This window comes from Callospermophilus lateralis, chromosome 10 (genome assembly GCF_048772815.1).
Source record: "Callospermophilus lateralis isolate mCalLat2 chromosome 10, mCalLat2.hap1, whole genome shotgun sequence".
Taxonomy (NCBI): domain Eukaryota; kingdom Metazoa; phylum Chordata; class Mammalia; order Rodentia; family Sciuridae; genus Callospermophilus; species Callospermophilus lateralis.
In genome coordinates, this window is record NC_135314.1 from 59,056,044 (window position 1) to 59,062,381 (window position 6,338).

The following is a 6,338-nucleotide window of genomic DNA, read 5'->3' on the forward strand; positions in this document are numbered from 1 at the left end:
AAATTACATGTTAACTAATAATACATCTCTGAAGTAATTCTCTAGTAAAATACGAAAAAGCTCTGGGTGCTCAGTCTTGTTTTTTACTGTCATTTGAGACCATGCACATATCCATTTTAGTACCTATAATTCTAAAAACAGAACAATTGGATTAAAACCCTCCACTGTCTTTCCTGCTTCTGTTCCTCTCCCCTGTTCTTGTGTACAACCTCCTGTGTAGCCTGCTCCATGGGGGTTTGTCTGTTTCATTCCTTGGGTCTCTCCAGGTTTTTGTGCTCATCCTCTTACTCTTCTTCCTTTCCCATAATTGGTATTGGGAACACAGGTCTGGCTTTGGGGGTGTACCTGATTGGTTACATAGAGCAAGGGGTCCAGGGTGTGAGAAACTTTTAATTTGGAATTATGGTGGGTCCAGACACTGACTTGGGCAACAGCAGTCTTTTGGGAGAGAAGCCACCAGTACTACTGAGCTTCCTGGGAAGGGAGTCAGGACTACGGGGGAGAGAATTAAAGGAAGGTAATAGAAACCATTCTATTAGTGGGTTGGAACAGCTGTGAGAATATTTTGTTTGCTTAGGTGAATGAATGGGCATATAAACAATGTAGGTATGTTCTGAAGCAAGTATTATGCAACTGTACTCCAGGGGCTTTCAATCCATCTTGATTACATGGTACCTTCACTGTTAAACTTTAACCTGAGTGGGTGCCAGCCAACATGTGTTCATAATATTTAAGTCTTCCCAGCAGGGAAAGAGAATAGGAGGGTTTGGAGTGCCCAAGAAAGACAGGGGGAGTCAACACCCAAGTGGGAAGGGGAATTTAAAAGGGCAATACATTTTATAGACATGACATTTATAGATAGCCTGGTTTACCTTTAACTCAGCCCAGGGAGTAAAAGCTTTTTTTTTTTTTTTGGTTAAATTTAGTAAAGTGCTCATGGTTTCCATATTTTCTACCCATCCTTATACAAGACTCATTCTTGGGAGATTTGCTAATGGGATACTCTGTAGTGAGTAAGCCTCTCCCTTATCTTCCATCTGTTTTCTACAGAAATGGCCTCTGTTCCAATTCTCACAATTATGAAAGCATTAACAGATTGCAATTCGGAGGCTGTGGGTCCCTGGACATGGTTGGGGAGGGTAATGGAGGACAGGGATGTCTGAGTGGAATTTTTTTTTTTTAAGTTTTCTTTCTTTCTTGCTTTTTTTTTTTTTTTTTTTTTTTTTAGCTGTAGATGGACATAATACCTATATTTTATTTATTTATTTTTATGTGGTGCTTGGGATCAAACCCAGTGTGTCATACATGCTAGGCAAGCACTCTACCACTGAGCTACAAGCCCAGCCCTGTAAAGGGAATTTGAAGATTCATATTTGAGAACTCTTTTTACTAAATGGAAACAGAATGTAGTTAATAACATGTAGAAGTTCCCTGCTTTTTGTTTATTAATAAGGCATTTGCATTTAAAAAAATGTTGGAAGCCACCCAGTTATGCTTTGATCCAGATAATTCAAGCCATTTCATTGACTTCTTAAAAAATTTATTGCAATGAGAAGTAATTTTTTAAGACTTCCATGCCACCTTTGTGCCATTTGACTATTTCTGGCCATTCAAGGCCCAGTGGCTGGCTGGAGGCTTGTAGCCACCTGCTTGCCACTGGGTGTCATCCTCCTTGTTTTCACTTCACAGCTGGGCAGCAGAATTTGACTTCAAAGAAAAGGAACATCTTCCCACCTCTAGCCTTGCATGTTTTCATTTTCAATTGCCATCCGGAGGTCAAACACTTTGAATACTGTAGAGATAGTTACACCTGCTATGATTGCTAAGGATTATTTGGGCATCACAGCTACCTAACACAAGGAGTGTGTTACTTTACAATTTTTATTTCTCACTTACATTAGCCTTTATTTCTTTTATGGCACTTTATAGATTGTAATGCTTTTACACACACTTTGTTAATCTATGCTGCTGACTCTTAAGAGGGGCGGAGGAGAAAATGGAGGTCCAGAACAGATGGATCATTGCCAGAAATTCCATGGCTTAAAAATGTCAGAGTCAAGGCCAGACTCAGGTCTTCTGGCTTCAAGACCATTACACCACATTGGCTCCATCTGGGTTACTTCTTCACTTGAGATAGTTTTCCTGAATCTATATCCCTGTCCAACCCGCTACAGAGGTTTGGTACTTCGGACTTTTAAACATACATGTAAGTTCTCCTCTTTGAAGTTATTTCTAGACTTTCCCTAGTAATTCTGTCCTTAGCCTCCTCACTTCCATCCAAGCCCCAATTGGATAGTTTTCCTGGGAGTCCCTAAATGCTCTGAATGGACACTTGAAGGAGCTTAAAAACATTTTTCTGCCAGACTCGAAACTTCCACTTCATTCAAATGTATTGAGTAGTATTATGTATTCTTATGCATAATACAGTCCCTGTCAAGAGCCCTTAACATGCACAAGATGGAGCATTTTTGGATACATTCTTAAGTTCTTTTTTGCCAAGACATTTTAAACTGTTGCCTCTTTTATTCCCTTTTGGTATATGGATAGCCATCTTAACACCTGCTGAGAGGTTCTGCTAGGTCTCTAAGATATACACAAGGGAGCGGCTTCCAAGTCCCACCCTCAGGGAGCACACCTGTACGGGTAAAGGCTTCATTGTTCCATTGGCAGTTGTTGAGAATTCAAATAAATATCAAACCTTGAATGTATATATATATAGTGTGTGTGTGTGTGTGTGGGATGTGTGTAAGTGTGCAATTTGGGGGCTTGGAATAAAGGTAGATAAAGGATGGAGTATAATAATTGCTTAGTACAGATCAGTTTCCCTGTGTTTTTAAATTTTAACTTTCTAATAGCCACACAGGTGTGTGTGTGTTTGTGTGTGTGTGTATAATGTATGCACATATACATACCCCTATGTTTATGTGCTGCAAAGATAAAACAGATTTAAGTTAATGCCTCAAAATTGGTAAATTTTAAGGAGGTAAAGTTTGAGTTCAGCTCTCTCTTGACACTAATATTGCACCCCCCCCCCCGAAGAATATCACCATGTATAGAGTTTAAAGAATTTCCTTGTGAGGGCAGTGAGAGATAGATCTCATTCTGTTGCTAAGATTCTAGAAACAATACAGAGAACTTGAGAAGTATTCATTAAAATGCCTTATCTTGATGACCTTACTACATTCTTCCACTATTGAGTAGGAGCTTTACTGGAACATTATTACTCATAGCTATTGTTTGATGGCAAGTAAATTTGGACCAATGTATTTGGTCATTAAGCTTATCTCAATAAATTGAAGCAACAGCACTAACTGATATGTTCCCATGGATTATGGGCCAAGCAGAATTCTTCAGGCCAGATTTATGTTATACCTTCCTGTTAGGCATATCTTCTGGGCTGTTAGCCTTTCTGATGCATGCTTTACGTATCTTACTGAATCTTCCCAGTGCACTGTGAGGGTAGGCCTGTTTTCCTGAAGCAGGCCCCATGAAGTTAAGAAACGATTTGTCAAAGTCATGCACCACTGGGATTTAGAGCCAAGTCTTTGGCTCCAAAGCTCATGTTTTTAACCACTTCATAGTAGCAGATAGATAAATAAACCAACAAATACAGGAAATAATGGCGGATGGAGTTATTTAGAGAAAGTCAGTACCCTTCAGCCAAAACTCCCTAGGAACCCAACTGTAGATAAATAGGATTAGATCTGGCCAAAGGACACACAATTTTGGATAGAAAGGAAGAATAAGTTCAAGAGTTCTATTGTGAAAACAAAATGGGACTTGACCCATTGCAGAAAGGACAACGCCCCATGGGAGAGCCATAGAGTGAGTCAATAAAAGGGGTGGAGAGAACCTATGGGGGCTTTCGGCTCCAGCTGGGTCACTGGGGGAGGGTCTTAGGAAGAAGGGGTTGCTTCATACCACAAGCTGTCAGAAAGCAGGGGCAGGTCTATGAGTGTGTTTCTAACTAAGTTTTGCTTGTACAGAAAGAGAGACCCTGGCAGGAGAACATTCCTGACCTTGGTAAGATTCAGCAGTCACTCATTTTAGTCAAGAAAGGAGGTAGTTGATATTTGATATTAGATATACAGTGAACTTGGGCAAATTTTGTGCTTGGGCAAAGCTTGACCTTGCTTTGCCTCATCTTATGGTTGTCTCACATGACCTGGCTGAGGTTGGTTTTCTGTGAGATTGTTTATGTCTAGTAGGAGATTAGCAGAGTCTAGGCCTGCTTCAGAGCGATAGGGCTGCTCTATTTTCCTCCATGTTTTCCCTCCTCCTTCTTTTATGGTTGAATCAGTCTGGCATTCTACCACTGAGCTACATCCCCAGCCTATTAATTTTTTGTTTTGAGACAGGGTCTCGCTAAATAGCCCAGGCTGGCCTTGAACTTGAGATCCTCCTACCTCAGTCTTCTGAGTAGCTGGGATTATAGGCATACCTGGTTCTTGTTTCCTCTCAAGAGGAGCTTAGGATAGAGACCACTAGACAGTAGGGCATGACTACGCTATTTCCCTTTAACCCCAGAACTTGACTGTTTATCTCCTAAATGTGTGTGTGTGTGTGTGTGTGTGTGTGTGTGTGTGTGTAAGGGACTTGGGGTTGTGGGCTGAGGGAAGAAGGATCAGCAGCAATATGTGTGTTTAAGCAACGCTATCTTTCTCCAAGTTGTTTTTGGATCTCCTCCTTGGACGTGACCACTTGAGCCTTATGACAAAAATCTCACATATGAAAGCAAACTCCACAGCCTACAGCTAGCCTTGGCTGGGTTTCTTTGATCCTGCCTAGTAGAAGTTGAAAAGGATTCAAGTGAGGTAAAACAGGGAAGAGAAACTAGAGAAAAAATTAGATATAAAAGGAGAAAAATGTTCAGTCTTAGTAGAAATGAGACACCAGGTGAGTTTCCAATTCCTCGGCCACAGCACAGCTTGTCAACCAGATTGATTGGGGTGGGGGTGGGGTGTGAGGTTGAGAGGAGATTAGATTTTCAAGTTTGCATAATATTATTTCTTCTTTATGGGTAGCCAAAAACCATCTGATTGGCTGCTTCAAATAGAAACAGATTCTGTGTATTTTGGCTGATACAGGAAAAAAAAAAAAAAAGTTATGGGCTGACTCAGGGCAGTGGGCTTTCTAGATGTAAACAGTCTGCCAGGAGCAGGACCTGCAATCTGGGGGAAGGGAATGGTGGGGGTGGAGTGGGGAGACAGCCCACAGGATGGTCTGTCTGGTGTTGCAATCAAGTAAACTCACTCCAGAGTTAGCCTGACACATTTTTGGTGTTTAATAGTAATTATTCTTTGCCCACCTGATAAGTAGGCTGATTGTCGGATAAGAGGAGGCTTCACAAAATGACTTTGACTGGGCTTGTCTCAAGCCTGCAAACTGTCAGCTCCCCACAGGCAAGCACTCTGCTTTCCTTCACCTCCCTGGTCTGGGAGGCCTGGGCCTATGACCTCCTGAGCTGTGGCTTGGAGTCCAGGGCTTGGAGTGAGCCCCATCTTCAGTTCCAGGACTCAGAAGAAAGAGAGGGAAGGTTGGGTCTGCAGGCAAGGGGTGAAGCAGTGGCAGCAAGAACCAGGAGAATAGAATCGCCCTAAAGTTAAGCTGAAAATTCCTATGAGCTCAGCTCAGAAGTGATGATGGCTGGCCTCTGCAGTGGGGTCTACATTCTGTCTCAGCTGAATAGTGTGTCCTTCTCAAGCTCTGGGGACCTGGTCATGGTGGGTCCCTGAGTTTCAGAGGTTTTTTTTTTGGTTTTAGGAGGAGCCAAGCCTGTGGAATTTGTACCTTCTCTGAAGGATGATGCTGAGGCTCTAGGCAGGAAGCTAACTGGAGAGGAGACCTGAGAGCCAAGGCTAACCTCTTTCTCTTCCTGGTTATCTCTTGGTAGGGAAGTCAAGTGATAAGATTTAAGGAGCAGCAAGTGCCTTATCTTGCCCCACAGTAGATCCTTCCTGCTCCTATTGCTGAATCTGTCTTCCATTATCAAGGAAAAATCTGAAGTGACTAAGAGACCTGGGACTAGTTGTCACTCACCCCTTAGTAGGAATGAGTTTTCTGAAAGTCTTTCCCCTGACCTGGCTGAGATCCAGTCAACAAAGGAAAGGGAATTTTGTAGGCAGAGACCATTTTGGAGCATAAAGCCCTGGAGGGGATTTGAAGCAGGAACGAGTCAGTGGCCTAAGGCACAGGAAAACCTATTTATTTTATAGATGTAGAAACTTTTTGCAGAAGCAAAAAGCACAAGATGCAAGAGGGAGTATGGAAAGGAAGATAGGAGCTTTGCCCAAGTAAGCCCCTTCCTTCTCCTTCCCTTTCCTAAGAGACCACAGAGA